At 44.5% G+C, this 26,018-nt stretch overlaps 2 long non-coding RNA genes across 2 annotated transcripts in view; both read left to right on the top strand.

Moving 5' to 3' along the window:
• Window positions 1–8,325: 8,325 nt before the first annotated feature.
• LOC137336122 (uncharacterized) lies at window positions 8,326–15,357 on the top strand. The gene is made up of 3 exons (XR_010966577.1): window positions 8,326–8,498; window positions 10,652–10,722; window positions 13,667–15,357. It is a non-coding gene; the product is annotated as an uncharacterized lncRNA (long non-coding RNA).
• Window positions 15,358–15,813: 456 nt separating this feature from the next.
• Window positions 15,814–26,018, top strand: part of LOC137336123 (uncharacterized) — a 31,066-nt gene continuing 20,861 nt past the window's right edge. Inside the window, exons 1-2 of the long non-coding RNA XR_010966578.1 lie at window positions 15,814–15,943; window positions 18,685–18,807. This is a non-coding gene — a long non-coding RNA (uncharacterized lncRNA). The remainder of the gene's footprint in view (window positions 15,944–18,684; window positions 18,808–26,018) is intronic.

Below are 26,018 nucleotides of genomic sequence, written 5' to 3'. Positions count from 1 at the left end.
GGGCGATCGATCCAAGATGGAGGAAGAATAATGTGAACATAAGGGAACGATGGGCAGGAAAAGACCAGCTGGTCCATCAAGGCTACCGCACATTTTTGATGGCTGGAATATCATGACTGGACACTTCCTACACCCCACCCCCTGCAGTCATGTAATCTCCTGGGAGAGGCAAAAAACCCAGGGCCAATAAGCGGGGGAAAAACTATGGGAAATTCCTCTCTGACCCCCCTCATGTGATCGAAACCAGTCCAGGAGATCACATGGACCACATGTTCGGTATCTGTTAATCCACTTACCTTCTATATGATGCGATCTCTGCCCTAGTCAAGAACCAGTCCAGCTCCTTCTTGAAGACATGCAGAGAGTTGGCACACTCCACACAGCTGGCAAGACAATAAATGAAGATGAAGACATTCAGGATCTGCAGGATCATATAATAATACCATCATAAGGGTGAGCACTCAAACACCAGATTTTCCATGATGTTACCTTCAGCAGGCAAAACAGTTCATATCTTACTTTTCATATTGGGATTGACGTCAGGTTAGCTTCAGTTTAGTCCAAAGGATTGGTCACAAGAAATTCATCAAAATAAAGTGAAAGGAAAGTGGAATCGGGATAGGGCGATCACAGTCTATGATAAGGAAGCTTTTGACTATTTGGAGGGATGTAGAAAGGCGGAGGGATTTGTGGAGAGTGTGCGAGAGAGGAGTGTTCAATTCCAACTCAGAATTATGGCATGAAAATCTCCTCTGTCCACTGACTGTAATGTGTAATGAGTTTGAGCAGGCTCAATCCAGGTCTGAGACTATATTCCAAAACTGTCGTTAATTGAAGGCCCTACCACCAATGGTAGCTCAGAGGCAGTGTTAGACACTTAGGCGACCAGAATTAGAGGAGCAGAGAGCATAAATTCGGGCAGAAGACAGAATGAGATTGGAGAGAAAGGAATGTACCAAGATGGTGGAGGGACAATGTCAAGGATTTTGAAGTGGATGTGCTGAGAGGTTGGGAACCATTGGAGGCCAGCAAGGGCAGGGGAGTTAGTTGAGCAGGACTTTGTGTGGGATAGGATGCAGTTATCAGAGTTGTGGATGAGTTTATGTTCATGGAGAGTGGAGCTTAAGAGTCCGGCAAGGAGGGCATTGGAAAAATTGAGTTTGGAGATGAGGATTTCAGCAGCAATCGGGGTGACATTAATGATTCCATGGTACAATTTGAAAATGAGCAGGGGGGTTTTCCAGTGTCCAAGCCAACATTTCTCCCTCAACCTCAACCACCAAAAGCAGAATAGCTGGTCATTTGTCTCATTGTTGTTTGTGAGATCTTGCTGTTCAAAATGGTTGCCACTTTTGCCTGCATAACAAGTCACTGGTTAAAAATAATTCATGACATGTCAAACAGTTTATAATGTTTCTGAGTTGTGATAAGTGCAATATGAATCTACCTTTCCTTCTTTCTTTCTTTCTTTCTTTCAGTCTGTCTTTGACTTTCTTTCTTTCCTCTCTTTCTCCTCACTCTCTGTCCCTCTCTCTCTATATATGAAACTGTAACACGGTGTAGTTTGTGCTGAATTTTCAATGTGAGGGAAGGGAGGAATGTTGCAGGTGTTTATAACTGTCCCAGCATGTAAAAATACTCCTTTAACAAAAAAGGACTTAGAAGGCCAGGGAGAGCTTTCCCATCGTGGTTCTACCGCAGGCATTACTCTTGCATCTCACCATCGTGCAACCAGGGATCAGAATGGCGTGCATAACACTGCAGGCAGACACGAATCCAAAGCCACATAATGGCAAAAATGAGCACCATCTGTTGAGTAATCTACTTGTTCCATCCCTTTTGTATCAGTGTTGACACTAAGTATTTCTTAGCACGCTTCATTCATTATTAATCAAACAGGCATTCGGCAACATCTCTCTCGCAACTAAATCCTGACCGAACAACTGACTTGTACAATTCTGACAGCCAGTGGGTCCCTTGTAATTTGTTTAACTTAAAATTTGCACCATTCTTTCCTCTTTTCCTTCTGTAGTCTCTCTTTCTACCAGTCTCCAAGTCCATCTGTGATGGTCACCAAGCAGACAGCTAGTTTCCAGGTGCCTGACTGTACTTTAACCTCCTACAAGATGTGAGAGTGTTTTCAACTCTCCCTTTGATTTATTTCCCCTCCTCTGTGAAGAAACGCCTGACTTCCCTTCAGCAAGTCCCTTCTGACGGCAGCGCTGAGATCAGTGACTTGGCTTATGCGTAAATGGTGGATGTCAATCTGCATCTAATCACTTAGCAGAAGATTGACTGGTCACTTTTAAACTCCATGCTTCAGAAGTTGGAAATCCTCAGCCTTCACCTTAATTCTCATACTTAAAAGTCCATAATATTTTATTTTTATTTCCTCATTGATTGCTTGATCTTTGACCTCTGCTAACGCCATTGTTTGGTTATAAATTTTAAAGTGGTTTCATTTCATCTCTAATTACAGAGGCAAACAATGTCTTTTGACACAAAGTTTAAAGTTGTTTGTGTCAATCATTGGTTGTTCTTTTAAATTAATTCTCGGGATGTGGGCACCGCTGGCAATGCCGACATTTATTGCCCATTCCTAGATGCCCCTGAGAAGGTGGTGGTGAGCCTTCTTCTTGAAACTCTGCAGTCTGTGTGGTGAAGGTTCTCCCACAGTGCTGTTAGGTCGAGAATTCCAGGATTTTCACCCAGAGACAGTGAAGGGACGGTGATATATGTCCAAGTCCAGATGGTGTGTGACTTGGAGGGGAACTTGGAGACGATGGTGTTCCCATGCACCAGCTGCCCTTGTCCTTCTAGATGGTGGAGGTCGTGGGTTTAGGAGGTGCTGCCAAAGAAGCCTTGGTGAGTTGCTGCAGTGCATCCTGTAGAGAGTGCACACTGCAGCCACGGTGTGCTGGTGGTGGAGCGAGTGAATGTTTAGGCTAAAGCCTAAAAGTTGGATATGCACATGTATAAATGTTATTTTCCCGATGAATGGAGTGCTTAATTATATTGCTAGATCAATTGATTGGAAGCCATTGGATGCCATGCTGAAATTTTTACAGTGCCCTGGATAGACTGTACTTTGCGCACTATGTTCAGTTTTGGTCACCAAGACATAAGAGAAACATTCAAGCCCATGGAGACAGTGCAGAGAAGAACCATAAGGTTGTGTCCAAGGAATCAGTTACAAATAAAGACTGGAGCAATTGGAGCTCTTCAACCTTGAAAAGAGACAACTGAAAGAGAACCTGATAGAAGTAACCCAGATACGGAGAATTATTTTAAGATATACTAAGATACTATAAGAAGGGAATAAGCTTAAAACTGGTGAAAGAAAAGATTCTGATAGATGTCAAGAAGTGATCAACACAGAATGGTCTTCTGGGCAGGATAAGTGGAGGCAAAAGTCTTAGATTAATTTAAGAGTCAGTAAGATGACATGATTGGTGGGGGGAGGAAATATATGTCTTTTATTCTGGATAGAAGAGCTAAAATGGGCCGAATGGCCTCCCTCATCTATCTTGCAGGCTTCTGTGAATTTTTATCAAGCTGAGCATTTGCATAAAGATGTGCATTATTTGTATTTTGTTATTCACTACTTGCTCATGGTGTATAAAAAATGCAACTTGGTTAAGTTGATTCGTTTGGGCTTCCTCACTGGGAAAGATGTAAAATATCCATCTCTGAGCCATAGAGACCAACAAGGCCCTGGTTATCTGATCTCAGCCCGAACAGTGGCTAGGGTCGTATCTGAATAATATTCACCATGTCTAATGTGAGTGTGATGGTGTTGCACAGGACTACGTTTAATCCAGTAGTCAGATTATTGCAAATCACATATTTTATTAATCCAAGGGACAAATGCAAATCTACAAGGATAAATTGCTGAAAAGGCACAGCTTGCCAAAGCCAGGAAACAAGGTTCTTTTGTTGGAACTGTTGAGAGAGAGAAAACAGTTCTGTAAAAGCCTGAAATTGCAACAGTAATGATGCTGCTGAGGTGCCTGTATAAACTGGAAATGTATCTCATTCACCAGCGCTGCCTTCATATTGATGAGGACAAAAAAAATATAAGTAACTTTGCCTCATCGAGCCTTTCCGGATCAATCCGAACGAGGCGATCTTCCCAGAAAGATTGATGGAAACCAAATGTATTTAGTGTCCAACATCCTGCATTCCTTGTACACGATCACTCTGGCAGTGTTCCTTGACCTTGCAGTTGTAGTCTCTGGCAGTCAGACTGAGATGATTCGAATTAACCTGAGCCATTCTTTTATTGGGATCAGGCACTTTTTTGGGGATTGCCCCAAACAAAAGACTGGAAGGGACACCAATGTGGTCAACGTGGAAAGTACTTCACAGTGAATAGGCTTTATTGGAAATGGGCAGATTCTGATTGTGAAGCCCACTTATTGCCCTTTTCTGGCAAAATAGAGGAGACATTAATAGAAATCTATGGGAATAGTTATTAAATATTATGGGTGCATTTGGAAGAAGTTGAAATTGTTTCTGAAAGTTAAACTGAAAGGTTTCTGATTGTTTGAATCTATCTGCTAAGCCCCACTCCAGGACCTCATCTCATCACCTAGGCTGACAATCCTGAGGGACTGCTGCATTGTCAGAGGTACAGCCCTTCAAGCAAGATGTTAATGGAAGGCCCAGGCTGTCTGTTCTGGTGGTTCAGGTGGATGTTAAAGATACCAGGGCATGATATGAAGAAGAGCAGGGGACCTCCCAATGTCCTGGCCAGCAGCCTTCCCTCAATTAACATTCAAGAAACAGGCTAATTAGTCAATCATCCCGTTGCTCTTTGTGGGATCTTGCTGTGTGCAAAATGGCTGGTGCTTCTACCGACATAACAACATTCACTGCACTTCAAAGTAATTTAGTGTCTGAAGCACTTGCAGATATTTCTGAGAGACATGATAAGATGTGAGATAAACGTAAACCGTCCTTCTTTCTTTCCACATTGATCTGCACCTGTTATAATTCAGCTTATGTTGTATCTTTTTCATCACAAGTTTGGGCTGAAATATGAGCTCTGTTTGACACTATAAACTGGCCGAACCATGACTTGAGATTGGCAATGAGGCAAATAAGGGCTCTTTCTTATGCCAGTGCTGTCTTTGGAGACCGGGCAATGTAAACAATTGATGGATTTGTGCCAGACTGCCTTCTTCTGCTCCCCAACTTTGATCACCCCCAAAACGTCTCTGAATGTAGTTCAGACCTGTCTTACTTTCATCAGGACACCCTGGTGTTAAATAGCTGCACTGAGACGAACTACTTAAATCAGCTGATTTTCCAGTTACACAGAAAACCGTGCTCTCACCTGAGTGCCAACCTGTACTGCACCCTTGCAATTCATGGCAGGTTGAGAGTTATAAAGGAAGAAAGACTTGCATTTATATAGCACCTTTCACGACCTCAGGATGTCCCAAAGTGTGTTGCAGCCAATGAAGTACTTTTATTTGGAAGTGTAGTCACTGTTGTAATGTAGGAAACACAGCAGCCAATTTGCTCACAGCAAGTCCTACGAACAGCAATGTGATAACGACCAGATAATCTGTTTTTTTTAAGGTGTTAATTGTGGGATAGATATTGGCCAAGGCACCGGGGAAAATGCTTCCAGTTCTTCTTAGAAATAGTGCCATGGGATCTTTTACGTCCACCTGACAGGGCAGACAGGGCCTCGGTTTAAAGATACCACGGCTCTTCGGATGGTGTAGCACTCCCTCAGTACTACACTGGAGTGTCAGCCTAGATGTTGTGCTCACATCCCTGGAGTTGTGGCCATTAAACATACATCAGAAAGAGTTGTTCGGAGTGGATGAAAAAACTGAGTGTCATTTATAACTCCACGACATCACGTGATGATATATTTTTGATGTCACCATGCCATGTTTGACAAACAGGACTGCCCAGGTAGACCCATCGTTTCTTGCTCCACTGAACTTATTTTTCTTTACTTGTCCCATTCTCACCCTCCTTGCCTTGCACCATCATCCCTTTTTGTCATTTAATCACTCCTGGCCTCCAGACTATCAGAGACCTTCCCTTTTGTTCTTTCCTCCCCTCCCCTTTCCCAGGCTCTGTACTTGCTTAAAAACTATGTAATCTTCAACTTCTCCCAATTCTGACAAGGGTCATCGACCTGAAACATTAACTCTGTTTCTTTCTCCGCAGATGCTGCCTGACTTGCTGAGCATTTCCACTATTTTCTGTTTTTATTTCAGATTTCCAGCATCCACAGCTTTTGATTTGCACAGGTGAAGATTGGCTGATCATTTTATAGACATTTAAGGAGGTGTCCCTTTAACTCATCAGTATGGGGCCTTTTTTTTCTGAAAAGCATTCAAGTGAGTTTGAAGGGATTTCTCAAAACTTTACGAGAATTGATGCACTGTACAAATTGTATATAGTAGCAGCTGCCAACAAATAAATGTAAGCCACTTACGCAAAATCTCAGGGTTCAAATGTTACTGTAAAGCCGTTAAAGCTGTGGTATTGTGGTTTACAGCGTCATCACTTCAATTGGTCCAACTGCCTTGCAAATAAATTTTAAAAAATAAAATGAATCATTTTATAATCGTCCGAGTACGGAATATGAGACTGAGCAAAAACCACTTGTTTTAAGTGAGCTGCTGCTTGTCTGGCAGAACCTTGAGCGGTTCCGTCCAATTTGTAGTCATCATATGATTAAGATCTGACTCATTTGCCGTCAGTGCCTTTGTCCCCCAGGGTAATTTCTTCGTGCTAATCTCATTTCTGATGCGGAAAACTGACCTTCTTCGTGATAATGTTAAAAGGTCAAACGCTCTGGGCATCGCCAGTGTTTCCGAAAAACTCATTTCTTTGGCCGTGTGATACCTCCCAAGCGAGCAATCAAAAAAAATCAGGAATGAAACTCTTAAGAGTCAGTGGCTTGTGGAGACAAAATAGGAAAATTGTAGGGGAAAAAACAAAATATGGGAAAAAAATCTATAACGTGAAAAAGTTTTATCTGTTTCCTCTTATCTTTGTTTCTCTATTCCGCCTTTGCTTTTCTATCTGTTCTGTTCAATCTCTTTTCTCACCTGCCTTTCGGACGAGACGTGAAACCAAGGTCCAGTCTGCCCTTTCAGGTGGAGGTGAAAGATTCCATGGCACTCTTTCGAAGAAGAGCAGGGGTGTTCTCCCCGGTGTCCTGACCAACATGTATCCCTCAACCAACATCACGAAAAAAAGATTATCTGATCATTATCATATTGCTGTTTGTGGGACTTTGCTGTGTGCAAATTGGCTGCACGTTTCCTACATTTCAACAATGACGACATTTCAAAAGCACTTCATTGCCTGTAAAGCGCTTTGGGACCTCCTGGGATCGTGAAAGGCGCAATATAAATGCAAGTGTTTCTTTTTCTTTGCAAACCCTTCACCTCTCTATATCCTCATTTCACTCCATTCTATCCAGCCAGATGTTCGTAGGGAATGGTGTCTCAATAAAGCAGAATTCAATTTATATGCCTCTGCCTGTCCAGATGTTGTAATATTGCTTATTCACTGCTAGTGTGGCATTCCAGCTCTCTGCCCCGTTTGAATGATCTTTAGATACAGAAACAATTGGGGTTTTGTGTTCAAAAGCAAAGTAGTAGCAACTTACTTCAGGTGGAATCATAAATAGCAAGAGTGTTGCAGCTTTGAACAAGTTCCCAAACATTGTTTATATATATATCATAGACTGCACAATATTGTTTACCGTAATGAAATGGTTCCATTGAAAATTCAGATCATGAATCTTGTATCACCGCTGTTCACTAGCACCGATTCTGGTGAGGCCATCTCACGTGAAACACTTTTCCCATTGAGATGCTGGTGCATCTGCTGTGTATCTCCAGCACTTTGGTTATTTCAGAATTCCAGCATTTGTAGTTTATTTGTTTTGTCGCAGCATTCAGGTCAGTGAACTTTTCATTTGATGACAAGATCTCTTGAGAAACTGCATGTCCCCCACTGGAGGACCCAGCAATATGGGGAACAGCATATTTTATCTGAAATATTCTTATACTTGATGAGATTTCCTCTCCCCCCCCCCCGCCTCCTGAGAATCACTGCAGATTTCAAATCATAGCTTCAACTTTCACCAGCACAATAATTTTGTTTTAAAAATGCACTTCAGTCTTAAAGAAGGAAAATTCTGCGCACCTGAATTGCGGCAGTGACGATTGACAGCTGCCTTGACCAATCACACGCGAGGGGTGGGTGCGAAGCGCGAAGAGATGGTCCAATGGGCAGCGAGGGGGCGGGGACAGGGACAGGTGAGCGCGCAGCTGGCAGGTAACGTTGCCCTGGTAACAGCGCGGGCGAGCAACCGCCACCACCATGAGCACCTCCTTCTCCCCCCGTTGTGAATTTATTTATTAAAACTTTTAATTCCCTTTTTGAATACGGTTAACCGTGGTGTGAAGAAGCGCGGTGGGGAATGAGGAGGCCGCCGGCTTGTGGCTGTCCCGGTAAGCGTGGCCGCCATGGCTGTTTTGCAATTACTTGAGGGAATTGCTGACCTGCTTCATGTCACTGAGTTTCTGGGCTCCTTAAACCACTTGTTTATTATGTGCTGATATGTGATCTCTGCGGCTGGGTGACAATCTGGGAATTTTCTCCCCACTTTCTCATCTCCAAAATGAATCACTTGCATTTTTTGTTTTCCTCTTCGTCCAGATGGAACGAACAATATTTCTCTTTTTAATATGTTTTGTCTGAGATTATTTTGCAGAGGTCTTAATGCAACGTCCATTTTGTTTTCAACCATTTTCCAAAATTTCGATTATTTGCTATCAGAGCAAAAACATGCAACGATTGATTGTTTTTCTTTGTGTTAAAGCATTGTTTTATGCTGCACTTGTACTGGAAATACTGTGGTAACATCAGGTGTAAAGCACTGAGTTATACTGTCCTGCTTGCACTACTCTGCTCAGCCAAGTGCAGCCTACTCTTAATTCCATTTTGCTTAATTCAAATGATCTGACAATTCAGCTTTTCTAAGCATCAAATGTCCACGTTGCTGTGTTATTTACAGTGCTAAATTAAAATGATTCAACTTTTTGAATGGACAGGAGTCGACTGGAAACCCTGCTCACTAAAGCTAAGTGCTGGTGAAATTTCTGGTGGTAGAAGATACAGTAAACTCTTTTCTCATAGCAACTTTAATCGTAAAGTTGGCTTTGTAATAGTTCCTGTGCACTGATGACAAGCCCAAGGGACACAAGACTGCGTTGTGGATTTGGTCTTGCGCTACATCTGATAACTTGATGTGCAGTTCGATTGTTTGACATCAGCTGTCGATTATGTGTCAGTGCAATGGGTAAACTGTGTTGAATTAATGCTCAATTTACAGCCTATCCTTCCCGTTAAACGTTCTATTCTTCAGGTTAGAAGAGTGTCTTCTGGCTCAAGTGTCTTAACTGCCTTCTGAAGTGGCCTAGCAAGCCACTCAGTTGTACCAAACCGCTACAATCAGGGCAACTAGGGATTGGGCAGTAAATGCCAGCCTTGCCAGTGATGCCTACATCCTGAGAATGAAGAAAATAAATTCCTATTTCACTGCAATGATAGTCATGAAACTTCTTATTTTCTTTCTATTTGCTGCTAAATTGAAAATCGTTCGTACACAATTCATTGTGAGTCTTCTAATTAAAACATTTTGAATATAGCCTCTGTTTGCTTGTATTTGTGGGATGATGATAATGAAGCAGTCTGTGCCCGTATGCAGGAAGACCTGGACAACATCCAGGCTTGGGCTGATAAGTGGCAAGTAACATTCGTGCCACACAAGTGCCGGGCATTAACCATCTCCAACAAGAGAGAGTCCAACCACCTCCCCTTGACATTCAGTGGCATTACCATTGCCGAATCCCCCATCCACCATCAACATCCTGGGGTCACCATTGACCAGAAACTTAACTGGACCAGCAACATAAATAGTGTGGCGACAAGAACAAGTCGGAGGCTGGGTATTCTCCAGCGAGGTACTCACTTCCTGAGTCCCCAAAGCCTTTCCACCATCCACAAGTCAGGAGTATGATGGAAGACTCTCCACTTGCCTGGATGAGTGCAGCTCCAACAATGCTCAAGAAACTCGACAGCATCCAGCACAAAGCAGCCCGCGTGATTGGCACTCCCTCCACCACCAGTGCACAGTGGCTGCAGTGTGTACTATTTACAAGATGCACTGCAGCAACTCGCCAAGGCTTCTTCGACAGCACCTCCCAAATGTGCGGCCTCTACCATCTAGAAGGACAAGGGCAGCAGGTGCATGGGAACACCACCACCTGCACGTTCCCTTCCAAGTCACACCATCCTGACTTGGAAATATATTGCCATTCCTTCATTGTCACTGGGTCAAAATCCTGGAACTCCCTACTTAACAACACCATGGGAGTACCTTCACCGCACGGACTGCAATGGTTCAAGAAGGTGGCTCATCACCACCATCTCGAGGGCAATTAGGGATGGACAATAAACGCTGGCCTTGCCAGCGATGTCCACGTCCCAGGAATGAATAAAAAAAAAAGGATATTTATATATTTACATTTTAAAAAAAGGTACATTTGTCATGAGTTCATTGATCACTGGTAACCATGTCACTGTATTTTCCTTGCTCCAGATGATCCTTCTGGAAATATGTGCCTTTCAAAGTCTGTCAGAAGGTCACAAGTCAGTCTTGGTGAGCTTGTGGTAAGTCTCTTCAACAAAATCATTCTCAATACAAAAGAAAGAAAAAAACTGCACTTATATAGCGCCTTTTGGGATGTCCCAGGGTACTTCATGGTGAAAGAATTAGTTTTGAACTGCTCTGCAGGCAAACAAGATAGATTCAATTTTGTGTAACTTTATATCATAAAAGCTGTGTTGCACAGAGTTAATTGACCATTTAAAATATTGGAATGTCTGTATTTAATATTTGCAGTAAATTTATTTAATTCTCACTCTAGCCACAGGGACCCACCTTTGAGCATTTTATAGAAGTGTTTTAGCACTGCTTCCTTTGTTTTACTGACCATCAATCATTGGACCAATTCTATAAATATTTAATTCCTAATTTGATTACTGTCATGACCCATCTCGCACCACTTTAAGAGCATTTTAGCACTTAACCATTAGAGCATACATTTCATTTCAGTACCAACTTAATTAATCTAAAAGACGTCAAGAGCTGCCTCCCAGCATTTTATAAAAGCATTTTAGCATTTTGACAGCTAAGTCCTAATAAAAATATAAGGATGAGGTCAGATATGAGGGGGAGGGAGCAACCGTGGATGGAAAAAGAGAGAGGCCAACATTTATAGAGGAAGTACATTAGAAGCATACAGAGAGTGAAGAATAGGGAATAAGGAAGGAGTAATTGTAAACCTTGAAAAATCACTGGTTAAGCCTCAGCTACAGATTATATTCAATTCTGGGCACCACACTTTAGGAAGGATGTCAAAACCTTGGAGAGGGTGCAGAGGAGATTTATTAGGATGGGATGAGGGATCTCAGTTATGTGGAGAGACTAGAGAAGCTGGGATTGTTCTCTTTAGAGCAGAGAAGGTTAAGGGCAGATTTAATGGAGATGTTCAAAATTATGAAGGGTTTTTATGGAGTAAATAAGGAGAAACTGTTTCCACTGGCTGAAGAGTTGGTAACCAGAGGACACAGATTTAAGGTAATTGGCAAAAAAATCCAGGGGGGAAATGAAAAGAATTTTTTTCATGCAGCGTGTTATGATCTGGAATGCACTGCCTGAAAGGGTGGTGGAAGCAGTTTCAATAGTAAGTTTCTAAAGGGAAAGGGATAAATACTTGAAAAGGAAATATTTGCATGGCAGTGGCAAAAAAGCAGGGGAATGGGACAAATCACATAGCTCTTTCAAAGGGCAGGCATGATAGGCCAAATGGTCTCCTTCTGTGCTCTATGATTCTATGTTTATCATTTTGAATAGTGCTAGTGTATTTTTCTGACCCTATGATTCTATAAAGAGAAAGATTGAGAGGGTGACAGTTTGAGTCAGAGAGGGAGAGGTACATTTTAAAAAAAAGCTTTGTACAATCCTTCAGGAGATCAAGTAGCAGTTCCAACAATTCAGAATGAATTTTTGAAAACATGAAACGGGTTGTTGAAACATTTTTCATCAATTGTGAACAGTATTAATTCAGTACTCATCGCATTAAACCGGTTTTGAATTTATACAGATTGTATGTTCTCTCCTGTATATTTCTGTGTAATTTGTGCTGAAGTGTTAGTTTCAAGAATGAAGTTCCCTGAGAAGGGCAAGAAGACATTGCTATTGCCTCAAGGTGGGAGCTCTTCCCTCCACTCGGTGCCATGTTCATGAGAAGATTGCTCTGTTACAAGAAAGTATTCATTTAGCAGATGTCATTTGTTGGAGCCATACGTGGTAAATATTCCTTCTCCATCCTATCTGCTAACATTTCCTTTATCTCTCAGGCTCACTGTGCTCCCTGCAATTTGTACTTTCGAGAAAATGGGGAACATGTTTTTCGACAATAGATTTTCAGTTTCAAACATTTGGTTGTAGTAAAAACAAAACGTTTCACTTGGAACCGACTGAGGGTGTAGATACTTCAAGAGCTGTGAAACATTCAGATGCCAGCTGAAGAATGAAACAAAAGTTGCATTTACAAACCGCCTCATCGCTTCTTTTTGAAATGTCCAAAAATGCTTCAGAGATGATGAATTACTTTTGGTCTGATCCCCAGTTCAGGTTCTGACTTTGGAGAAACTTGGGCTTTTCAGTCTTGAAAAGAGATGTCTGAAAGTTGATCTTATAAAGGTTTAAAAGATGGTAAACAGTATGGGAAACGTAAGTCTGGATGATTACTTGAAATTGAATTGCAAGAGTAGGACAAAGGGTCAAAGATTCAAACCAGTTACAGATAAATTGAGGACTGATGGAGGAAATTCTTCTTCACGTGAAGAGTGATCAACACAGAATGGACTAGAGTAGTGGAGGTGAAACCATGGAATCATTTAAAAGACAATTGGATGCTACAGTGGGAATCATTCTGGATGGATGAACTCAGATATGCTTGAAAAGGCCTTCCTCATATGTAACTACCTTGTGAGGTGCAGTGACTGTTGTTGTGTCGGGAAACACAGCAGCCATATTGCACAAAGCAGGATCCCACAAACAGTGAAATGAAGGATCCTGCTTAGTGGTGGTGATGGTTGAGGGGGTCATATTGGTCAGGATACCTGGACAATACCTTGTGGAGTGGTGGCAGTTAGCAGTGATCCTTTATAGGGAAATGGCAGTGAGTTCACAGACAGAAGTAGCAGAAGCCTTGCGAGGGTAGTTGCATGACCTGAGAACTTGAGCAAATGGTTCTATTTTCAATACTACAGCATGGTCCAATCAAAAGCAGGTTAAAACATCAGTGTAGTATTAATAATATGAGAAAATGAAACCAGGAACAATCAAAACGTGATTTTCCTCATTGAAAAGGTAAAGGAATGTTAGATGGAGTTGATAGGAAATTTATTGTTGTTAGACTTATTCAGTGACAATGCGCAAAACATTTTAAAATGTGTATGTTCAGAAAAATTACCAGTTTCAAATTAAGTGTGAAGCATTTAAATGATCCAGCTTAATTTAGTTCTCTCTCCTGCTTCTCTGCAGCTTTCCCAGGCAGTGCCTTTGGCATGGGAAAGATCACGATGAGTTTGTCTTGGCATCTCCCACATGTGGACAACACAGCAAGAGGTTGGAGGTCATTTGAGTGGAGGGTGAATTTGTGCAATCAGTGCGGATGAATGAGAAATGCCAACAGACGTCATAGGAGGAGAAAGCATGGGAAATACAAAGTCAGAAATAGATTGAAAGAAGAAATCCTGCTTTGCAAAATCTCAGAAAATGTTGGTCTACCAAAACCATTGTCTTCCACGAACCAAGCTCTGTCGAGATGAGAGATTGGATGAAAATTTAATGCACTAAATGGAGATGACAATGGCTGTTGCAACATGTGAAATGGGCCAAAATGCATAGTTGTGGTTGGATCTCCTGACTCTTGGAACAAGAATTCCTGGTTAATAATTGATTCCACAGTTAATATTGAGCTGAGAAGCTAAGAATGATTTGAGGTTTTTCAGCCTGTGCAGTTCAGACTGTCGTTGGACACTCCTCAGACTACTTGTCCCTGTTGCCCTGGCATCAAGTGGCCTCGCACCCCTATCCCATTTCTCGTTGTTGAATCGTGGATCTGTTACTCCTTGATTGTTCCAGCTACAGCAACATTTACTGATTATATGACAATGTATTTATTGTGGTGTGATTTATTTACATGGTTACTTGTGATATGAAGTTTATCCTATTTAATTGATGAGGTTCATAAAATCTTACAGCACAGAAGAAGGCCATTTAGCCCATCGTACCTGTGCCGACTCTTTGAAAGAGCTGTCCAATTAGTTCCAGTCCCCTGCTCTTTCCCCATAGCCCTGCAATTTTCTACCCTTCAAGTATTTCTCCAATTCTTGAAAGTTACTATTGAATCTGTTTCCACTACCCTTTCATGCAGTGCATTGCAGTTCATAACAGCTCGCTGTGTAAAAAAAAATTCTCCTCATCTCACCTTTGGTTCTTTTTGCAATTGCCTTCAATCTGTATCCTCTGGTTACTGACCCTTGTGCCAGTGGAAACAGTTTTTCCTTGTTCACTCCGATCAAAACCCTTCATGATTTGAAAGACCATATTAAATCTCCCCTTAACCTTCCTGCTGTAAGGAGAACAACCCCAGTCTCTCCACGTAACGGTACCATTCTAGTAAATCTCCTCTGCATCCTCTCCAAGGCCTTGGCATCCTTCCTGAAGTGTGGTGCCCAGAATTGGATACAATACTCCAGCTGAGGCCTAACCAATGATTTATAAAGGTTTAATTATTTTCTAACCACTGACTGATAAACAATAGTTGGAGTGCTGCATGTTTTCAAAATCTATCTTTAAACATGAAATTTAGAAAACATTTTTGGACGGTGCTGCCAACACAACCAAATATTTGTAAGACCGACAATTGCGAATGATTCATGTTTTAATATAGACATGGCACTTTAATCAATTAGTTTCCTTGAGGACAAAGGCATTTCAGCCTAATTTCTGGATAGTTTTGTAGAGCGGCACTGTGTTTATGTGTCGGAGACAGGGAAAAGGTTTGAGAGGAGCAAAGAGACCCATTTTGATGCAGCTGTATGTTTTTATTGGTTATTTGCAAAAAAGAGAGTGCCAGCGTAGAATGGGCAAGTCTTTGGAAAATGTTAGTAGTTCTTGGTTAGCTTTTACATTCTGAAAGGCAATAAATTGTTTCTGTCAGAATACGATGCACTGAGGGCTGATGGTGTCTCCTTCCAGCCATGAACTAATTAAATGGCGGAACAAGCTCGAGGGGCTGAATGGCCTACTCCTGTTCCTATGTCCCCTTCAGCTGACAGCGACACATGCCTTGTGTGAGCACGTACTCCCTTTGTAGTGGACTGTCCAGTCAAACCAACTCAGGCTCTATGCACAGAAACAGATCATCACAATTGGGGCATGATATTAAATGGGGAAAACAAACGGGTGCGGGTGACGGGGGGGTGGGGGGGTGGGTGCGGGGTGGGGGGGGGGTGGGGGCGGGGTGGGGGGGCGGGGGTGGTGGGGGCGGGGTGGGGGGGGCGGGGGCGGGGGGCACGACGGGGTGGGGGGGGTGGGGGGGCAGTAAAAATTGTAAAAATCTAAAAGCCGCTGCAACCCGCCTCCATCCCGCCCACTTCAGTTTTCACTGAGGAGGAGGTCAATCATTAAAACTTTCAAGGAGATTGCGGGCCTCCATTTTGACTGATGTTTTGTTTTTAAACCCTTGGGGCCGGGATTCCGGGGCTTCCTGTCATGCCACGTGAGAGGAGGTAAGAAGGCCCGAAACAGCAGGTAAGTGCCTTTTAGAGCGCTGCTTGTGAGTCCGGAGCAGCAGGAGTGTTTCTACTGCAGCGACCCACCCCTCCTCCACGATCTCCGAACCCCCCCCAGGATCTCCGAACCGATTATCCTCCCTTCCGGGGTCTCCGACCCACCCCCCTTCCAGGATCTCCGACCCTCCCCCCTTCCAGGATCTCCGACCCACCCCCCTTCCAGGATCTCCGACCCACCCCCCTTCCAGGATCTCCGACCCACCCCCCTTCCAGGATCTCCGACCCACCCCCCACCCCCCCCCACCCCCCTCCAGGATCTCGACCCCCCACCCCCCTTCCAGGATCTCGGACCCCCCACCCCCCTTCCAGGATCTCGGACCCCCCACCCCCTTCCAGGATCTCGGACCCCCCACCCCCCTTCCAGGATCTCGGACCCCCCACCCCCCTTCCAGGATCTCGGACCCCCACCCCCCTTCCAGGATCTCGGACCCCCCACCCCCCTTCCAGGATCTCGGACCCCCCACCCCCCTTCCAGGATCTCGGACCCCCCACCCCCCTTCCAGGATCTCGGACCCCCCACCCCCCTTCCAGGATCTCGGACCCCCCCACCCCCCTTCCAGGATCTCGGACCCCCACCCCCCTTCCAGGATCTCGGACCCCCCACCCCCCCTTCCAGGATCTCGGACCCCCCACCCCCCTTCCAGGATCTCGGACCCCCCACCCCCCTTCCAGGATCTCGGACCCCCCACCCCCCTTCCAGGATCTCGGACCCCCCACCCCCCTTCCAGGATCTCCGACCCCCCACCCCCCTTCCAGGATCTCCGACCCCCCACCCCCCTTCCAGGATCTCCGACCCCCCACCCCCCTTCCAGGATCTCCGACCCCCCACCCCCCTTCCAGGATCTCCGACCCCCCACCCCCCTTCCAGGATCTCCGACCCCCCACCCCCCTTCCAGGATCTCCGACCCCCCACCCCCCTTCCAGGATCTCCGACCCCCCACCCCCCTTCCAGGATCTCCGACCCCCCACCCCCCTTCCAGGATCTCCGACCCCCCACCCCCCTTCCAGGATCTCCGACCCCCCACCCCCCTTCCAGGATCTCCGACCCCCCACCCCCCTTCCAGGATCTCCGACCCCCCACCCCCCTTCCAGGATCTCCGACCCCCCACCCCCCTTCCAGGATCTCCGACCCCCCACCCCCCTTCCAGGATCTCCGACCCCCCACCCCCCTTCCAGGATCTCCGACCCCCCACCCCCCTTCCAGGATCTCCGACCCCCCACCCCCCTTCCAGGATCTCCGACCCCCCACCCCCCTTCCAGGATCTCCGACCCCCCACCCCCCTTCCAGGATCTCCGACCCCCCACCCCCCTTCCAGGATCTCCGACCCCCCACCCCCCTTCCAGGATCTCCGACCCCCCACCCCCCTTCCAGGATCTCCGACCCCCCACCCCCCTTCCAGGATCTCCGACCCCCCACCCCCCTTCCAGGATCTCCGACCCCCCACCCCCCTTCCAGGATCTCCGACCCCCCACCCCCCTTCCAGGATCTCCGACCCCCCACCCCCCTTCCAGGATCTCCGACCCCCCACCCCCCTTCCAGGATCTCCGACCCCCCACCCCCCTTCCAGGATCTCCGACCCCCCACCCCCCTTCCAGGATCTCCGACCCCCCACCCCCCTTCCAGGATCTCCGACCCCCCACCCCCCTTCCAGGATCTCCGACCCCCCACCCCCCTTCCAGGATCTCCGACCCCCCACCCCCCTTCCAGGATCTCCGACCCCCCACCCCCCTTCCAGGATCTCCGACCCCCCACCCCCCTTCCAGGATCTCCGACCCCCCACCCCCCTTCCAGGATCTCCGACCCCCCACCCCCCTTCCAGGATCTCCGACCCCCCACCCCCCTTCCAGGATCTCCGACCCCCCACCCCCCTTCCAGGATCTCCGACCCCCCACCCCCCTTCCAGGACTCCGACCCCCCACCCCCCTTCCAGGATCTCCGACCCCCCACCCCCCTTCCAGGATCTCCGACCCCCCACCCCCCTTCCAGGATCTCCGACCCCCCACCCCCCTTCCAGGATCTCCGACCCCCCACCCCCCCTTCCAGGATCTCCGACCCCCCACCCCCCCTTCCAGGATCTCCGACCCCCCACCCCCCCTTCCAGGATCTCCGACCCCCCACCCCCCTTCCAGGATCTCCGACCCCCCACCCCCCTTCCAGGATCTCCGACCCCCCACCCCCCTTCCTGGACCTCCGACCCCCCACCCCCCTTACTGGACCTCCCCCCCCCCCCCCCACCTCCACCATCCCTGACCCCGATGACTGACCCCCCCCCTCCCTTCCTAATTAGCACCCCTCAATTTAACACTTAACTATTCATGTCCTCGCCCTCCTCCTCTTCTTCCATCTGACTGAGGCCAACCTGTCAATCAGGCTGGCCTGTCAGTTGGGAAACCGTCCAAAAAAGTAAAAGACATCCTTACGTCAAAATTGTAAGGACATCCAGGAAGCCCGTACTTCTGGGTTTCCCGACAGGAATTCCACCCCTCCACCTGCCCCCGCTGCACCCCCGATAAATTCATGTCCGTGGTGTGGGACAATCCAGAGTGGCGTTCCTCAGTGTGCAAACGGGCACTCTGACTAGCCATTACCACTTCATGGGTTCACAGAATATTTTATTTTGAAAGGAACCTCCAGTCATTGTCGTAAAGTATTTTATCTGATTTAAATCTCTTTAACCAATATTCCAATTCCCATTGTAGTATTTGAAAATGTGCTTGGGTGGAGATCCTACTTCAGAATTGCAAAGGGAAGACACAGCAGCTCCTTTTGTATGACTGGCCAAAACAGGAGAGAGGATCTTGTGTTTGAACACAAGGTTGCAGGTAAAGCATGCTCAAAAACTGGTTTTAAAAAAGGCAGCTGATAGGTTTAATGAACTATCAATAGATTTTTAAAAAAAATTCATTCTCGGGACGTGGACATCGCTGACAAGGCCAGCATTTATTGCCCATAGAAGATGGTGGTGGGCCTTCTGCTTGATACAACTGAGTGGCTCGCTAGGCTCCTTCAGAGGGCAGTTAAGACTCAACCATATTGGTGTGGGACTGGAGTTGCATACAGGGTAAGGACGGCAGGTTTTCTTCCCTAAAGGACATTAGTGAACCAGTTGGGTTTTGACAATCGAACAGCTTCGTGGTCACTTTTACTAAGACCAGATTTATTTAAACTTAATTCAAATTCTCAAATTGCCATGGTGGGATTTGAACTCTTATTTTCAGGATCATTAGTCCAGGCCTCTGGAAATTAGAGATGCATGCAAGAGGAAGGAGGAAGCCTCCGAAAGCTTGTGGAATTTAAAATAAATTTGTTGGACTATAACTTGGTGTTGTAAAATTATATTCACTAGAGTTGAGAATAATGAGAGGTGATCTCATCGAAACATATAAAATTCTAACAGGACGAGACAGAGTAGATGCAGGGAGGATGTTCCTGATGGCTGGGGAGTCCAGAACCAGGGGTCACAGTCTCAGGATACGGGGTATGCCATTTAGAACCGAGATGAGGAGAAATTTCTTCACTCAGAGGGTGGTAAATCTGTGGAATTCTCTACCACAGAAGGCAGTGGAGGCCAAGTCATTAGATGTATTCAAGAAGGAGATAGATATATTTCTTAATGCTAAAGAGATCAAGGGGTTTGGGGAAAAAGCATGAACAGGGTACTGAGTTAGACGATCAGCTGTGATCATTTTGAATGGCGGAGCAGCCCCGAAGGGCCGAATGGCCTTCTCTTGCTCCTATTTTCTATGTTTCTATGATTACTAGTCCACTAACATAACCATTATACTACCGTAGCCAATAAAGTATCAAGCTGGAAGGTGATGACATGTGCTCGGTGACACACAAAGGTTATCTCTTTGTAATCTAGGAACATAAAAGGAAAACGAAAGCTGCTTGCAGATTGCCGCTATTATAATTTAGATTCTGGGAAAACAGTATCATGTGAACCGGCTCCTGGTGTTTACATTGCTAACTCTGCTTCCTTCATCCTGGCTGCATACTTGAAAACAACTGTTGCTGCATTCTTAGTACGCTGAGTAGATTTTCTTCCCATTTCAGGCTATTGCCGTTTGCTTTCAGAGGCTTTTTGATTCTGTTTCAAAGGTGCGTTGGAACAAAGAGAATTGTAAACTTACAACTTGGGATTTGGAGTTATATTGGGCCACACAATGGTAATCTGTCATGGTCCCTATTTGTGTTTTAACTGCAGCAAAGGAAAATCTGTTGATATGCTGATTATAAAGAAGCGGTTTGTTTTCTGATGTTTTTAAAAGGAGGCGATTCTTCAAATAGGACTCCATTTGTGTTGTAGGATTCCTTGATTGTCATTCGCTTCCAGGAAAAGTGTCCAGTCTTTCTATTTTTTTTGACACTTTTAACTGTGGTTGCTTCTTAACTTGAGCAGACGGAATCATTTTGGAGGGAGTAGATGATAATGCTGTTGGTCTGACGATGATCAGACTCAATGGGGGTTTCCTCTTGACATCCTTTTAAACAGGACGGCAAGAAAATTAATATACTTGTCACGCGACGGTGGGATTATGCATTTGCTTGTCTGCAATTCTGTCAAGCAGAATGTGTTCCAAGCAAGATGTTCTCCGAACAGAACTGAACTGTTATTATGAGAATGATCCCTTCGACTGCTGGCAGCTCCTGGGAATTGCAGACTTCTTCAACGAGCTCTGCTTTCAGTTCACGCATCATGATGCTGAAAAAAATACCAAACGTTGCATTGAGACAGTTCCTCAGTTCTCAGCAGTCACTTCATTACAGTGATAATAACTTGATAAAAAACACACATTTTTACACTTCTCTCCCATTCTTTGTGTGCCCTCTTCCATTTCTTCTATTTCTACTTGATTTTTATTTCTAAATAAGAAAGCATACCCTAAAATTTCTGTGCTTTTTCTTTTTTTAACAAAAACATTGGAGTCTTGCATGTTTTCCTTTCTGTGTCTCTTGCATCCCACTGTCAGTTTGGTTCTCTGTCTGAGAACAGGCTCCAAAGGCTTGTCTGTCTTTTGTTATTCCCAGTTCAGAAGTCGAAACATTGACACAGTCACATCCCAGACACTCCCAGGTCAACATTGGATGTAATTCTCCAGTGTTGGAGATAGCCTTGCTGCAGCTTGATGCATCATCTTATTGGCTGTCCCTGCCCACTCATGAGATAACTCAGTGGTGCTGCAAAGGTGAATAGGAACAACCATCCCTCTATGTTGAGCGACACAAAAGAGGGCAAGTAAAATCCAACTTGTCTCTAAGCGGGATATCCTATTTTGAGCATTGACACAACTCGTTGTTTCCAAAAGGAGAAGTAAGAATTGTTGCAAACGGTTTGTGCGACTTTAACTATCTGCTGAAGGACTTCCAGGCCTTTCCAAGTAATAATAACGAGCCTCAAAATCAACATTCCTTGGCTGACACTGAATGGAAACACAAACTGAGATGTTGTTCTTGAGACATTGCGCAGATTGTGTAAGGACTGAGTGTTCTCTATTTGGCTCCAGAACGTCACCTTGGTCAATAATATGTTAATTTATGTCGAAGTCCAACACAAAAAAAGCAATTATTTCTGAAAAAAATGTCATTCTTGAAACTTGTTGCTATTTCCAGTTGGGTGAAATCACTTTGCTCACTATGAATAGGTGTGATGTGCCAAGACTGGTGCCCCATGACTTTTCCTTTTGAAATTTGAATGGAAAATGATCTACTGTGCAATTTCACAGGTGAAGTTCCATTCATTTACTTGGGTTGGGTCTCTGCATCTACAGTTGTTCTGATTCACATCATGATGCATGTTTTCACTAAGGTCCAGAGCTGCAAATCTTTATTCTGTCCTAGGTGCAAAAGTCCAAGTGCTTACGTTGGGACGATGGTTCCATTTCACAGTGTTGCAAAATTATGTTGTGTGGATTCAGCCTTGAGAGTTCCCTGCAAAATCACTTCCTCACGTTAGCTATGCTACCAGATTGTAAATGATGAGGAGAGGTTGAATAGAATAGAATCATAGAAGTTTACAACATGGAAACAGGCCCTTCGGCCCAACATGTCCATGTTGCCCAGTTTATACCACTAAGCTAGTCCCAATTGCCTGCACTTGGCCCATATCCCTCTATACCCATCTTACCCATGTAACTGTCCAAATGCTTTTTAAAAGACAAAATTGTACCCGCCTCTACTACTGCCTCTGGCAGCTCGTTCCAGACACTCACCACCCTTTGAGTGAAAAAATTGCCCCTCTGGACCCTTTTGTATCTCTCCCCTCTCACCTTAAATCTATGCCCCCTCGTTATAGACTCCCCTACCTTTGGGAAAAGATTTTGACTATCTACCTTATCTATGCCCCTCATTATTTTATAGACTTCTATAAGATCACCCCGAAACCTCCTACTCTCCAGGGAAAAAAGTCTCAGTCTATCCAACCTCTCCCTATAAGTCAAACCATCCCAGTAAATCTTTTCTGCACTCTTTCTAGTTTAATAATATCCTTTCTATAATAGGGTGACCAGAACTGTACACAGTATTCCAAGTGTGGCCTTACTAAAGTCTTGTACAACTTCAACAAGACATCCCAACTCCTGTATTCAGTGTTCTGACCAATGAAACCAAGCATGCCGAATGCCTTCTTCACCACCCTATCCACCTGTGACTCCACTTTCAAGGAACTATGAACCTGTACTCCTAGATCTCTTTGTTCTATAACTCTCCCCAACGCCCTACCATTAACGGAGTAGGTCCTGGCCCGATTCGATCTACCAAAATGCATCACCTCACATTTATCTAAATTAAACTCCATCTGCCATTCATCGGCCCACTGGCCCAATTTATCAAGATCCCGTTGCAATCCTAGATAACCTTCTTCACTGTCCACAATGCCACCAATCTTGGTGTCATCTGCAAACTTACTAACCATGCCTCCTAAATTCTCATCCAAATCATTAATATAAATAACAAATAACAGTTGTGTTTCAGAATGTTGTGTTTCATGGAGATAAAAATCTGCTCGGAAATCTATCCTCTCTTGCCTACCATTTTGTAGTCAGCTCACGAGGGGCTTTGGTTCAAGCCTCAAAGTAGGTTAAAAGCCCATTTCTAGGCTATGGAAGAGTTGAAGGGCTATGAGTCAGGATAGGAAATAAATATATTTTTTTAAAAATCTAGCGTAAAGTGCACACTTCCTGTTCACCAATTGTACTTATTGTCTTCATGATCTTATACCAACTATTACAATGTAATTGTAGCCACTCTATATCTCTCTCTCTCTGTCTGTGTATATATTTAGAGATATAGAGCCAGATAGATGTAGAGGTATATGAATATGTAGATATATATGTGTATGTAGATATGTATGTACATGTAGATATGTTTTGGTAGATGTATATATAGATGTGGCAGGAGAAATAATTTGCCTTTCTTAATCAACCCTGATTTTTGCTTCTTTTTGCCTCTGAACACAATGTAAATATTCTGTGAATTTGGAGAATGAAGACAGGAAGAGGATAATTAACTGCCCTTGGGATGTAGTAGATGTGAAATTCTTGTATGCATTAAGAATTGTAGAATACAACCATGATTTCAACCTTTTATTTTGAATTATTAGCTAGAATCTGGACTTTATGGATTTCTTATGTCGATTTTTGGTGTTAGCCCTACGCTGGGCACTTCTGCTTAAGACTTGTCCCAACACTGGCTGGGACAGACAGGCACTTTCTATGTAATAGCCTTTCTCTCCAGAAAGTCCTTTTTTATGCCATTGAATATAAACTGAGTTCATTTTTCATGGGCAATGCTTCTTGGAATACTGTAGTACTTGCAAAAATTATGAATACTGGGACTTAAGAAATATTCTTTAGCTTAATGTACACATCAAAATCTGCTTCAGAGCAATTGTTAATGTGTCATTAATTGTTATATTAAGTTAAGAACTTGTGTATCTTCCAAAAGCTAGAAATGTCATTAATTAGCTCGCAAGATAATCCTGAACTGCTGGGCTCGGACCAGTGAATGCATTTGCAGCTCGATGGGAGCTTGGCCACTGATTTCCTACAAGCTCAGGCATCTGCATTGTATTCACGTACATTGCTTCTCTTGCACTGCTTCCAATATTGAGTAAAAGGAAAAGTAAACTTTAATTTCCTACAACAGTAGTAGGCTAATAACTTCTGGCATGTTACTGGGTCTGCTTGGATTTTTGCAGCACCAGGGGGCTAAAAAGAAATGTTTTTAATGTCTCTTTGGGCAACACCTTCTCATAATGACTCCTCACGTTGAAGTGAGAGGGACTTTGCTGCGATGTTGGCAAGTTTTTATGTTACTGATACAACAGGAGTTGCTTGGCCTGAAAATTTTGCAGAAAGGCCACCACAGTGCCGACTGCACTGTTGCAGGTGGTGATCTGCTGGTATTACTATTCAAATAACTTCTTCAGGGAAAATGTGATTGGGTTTCCCCCACCCCATCGACATGCGAACCACCATCTTCAAACCTGGTGAACCAGTCTGATAGATGCTTTACTTCGTGACCTTCGCACTGTTGGCCGTGCTTTCAGCCGCCTGGGCCTCGCAGTCTGGAATTCCCTCCCTAAGCGCCGCCAGCTCTCCATCCCCCCTCTGCTCCTTTTAAGACCCTCATTGAAACCCACGTCTTGGATCAAGCTTTTGGTCACCCCCTGCTACTATCTACCTTTTCGGCCTGGCGTCCATGTTTACCTGATGGCACCTGTGTGAAGTACCTTGGGATTTTTTCCATGTTAAAGGCGCAACATTGTGCTCGAAAGGTGCAAGTTGTTGCTGTTGATGACATGACCTAACCCCCCCCCCAACCCCTGCCCCGACCTTCCCCCTCAATAAGAGTCAGGTTGAAGATTTGCAAGAATAAAATTATTGCAACACCTTTTGGAAGGCTGTACCTGAACTTCTTGCAAATTCTGAAGACGTCAACTGACAACCAACCCTGTATTTTCTATATGTAGCTCATAAACTAAGAGATTGTTCCACACCAGTTTCTTGCACCTGCAATACTCCAATAGACTTTGAATGATTCAAATCTCCAAAAACTTGTGTATTTAGTTATGAATGCTGAGGTTTAAGGTCAAAATTTGGTATGTTCAATTGGCATGATTAATTGAACATGGCAATTTGATGGAAGCTCAACACTCATTATAATTAATCCAGTTCTGTAGATTGGATTATATATTCTGTCTAGCCTGCTTGTGCAATGGGGAAAGTACTTGGCCTCCATTCAGTACCTTCCTCTTTGGTGCACGAAGCATTTCCAAGATTTGCTCTGAGGAGAACCAGGAATATGAAAGTTGAATCCAGTTAGTTTATTGTAACATATATCGGTGCACCAGTAGCAGAATCTCATCCAAAATAATTCCTCAAGGTAGGTCCTGTGTCCACCAGATGTCACTGTACATTTATGACTCTCCATTTGTGAATAGCAGAACCAATAGGATTGAATCAAGTACCCATTCAGTGCAGTGTTTATCCTGGCTGGACATAATCAAGTAACACAGTTGCGAATTAGTTATTTAATGGGAGAATGCCTCCCATATGCTCGATTTGACATTGTGTGAACAGTTTCACCTTGAAAAAACAACTTATAGTAATAGTTTCAGGCAGGAGAGGCCTTCGATCCACCTTGGTGCATTTCGAAAACCCTGAATCTCAATTGACGACAAGAACCTATCTAGTTCATTTTTCAAACCCATTATGATTTCTTGCTCCACCACCCATACTGGTAATCTGTTCCACATCCTTACTACCCTTGTTGTTTAAAAAAAAGTTCCTCCTGCATTTCCTATTTTGTTGCCTTCAATTTGTAAATATGACCTTTTGTGCTTAAATTATGTACACAGTTTCCTTGGATCCAATTTGTCCATACCTTTCATAATTTTATACTGTGGGACTTGCTGATGGATCAGTGTTAAAATAAACTTGGAGAGAATTCGATGCCTTTGACATTCATCAGTGACTGTGGGGTTGTCAAGACAACATGTGTTCTTTGGCATCTTGTGTGTTTTTTCAGAACA

The sequence above is a fragment of the Heptranchias perlo genome, chromosome 20 (genome assembly GCF_035084215.1).
Source record: "Heptranchias perlo isolate sHepPer1 chromosome 20, sHepPer1.hap1, whole genome shotgun sequence".
Taxonomy (NCBI): Eukaryota; Metazoa; Chordata; class Chondrichthyes; order Hexanchiformes; family Hexanchidae; genus Heptranchias; species Heptranchias perlo.
The sequence above is the reverse complement of the archived record's forward strand: the minus strand, read 5'-3'. Positions and strand labels throughout refer to the sequence as shown.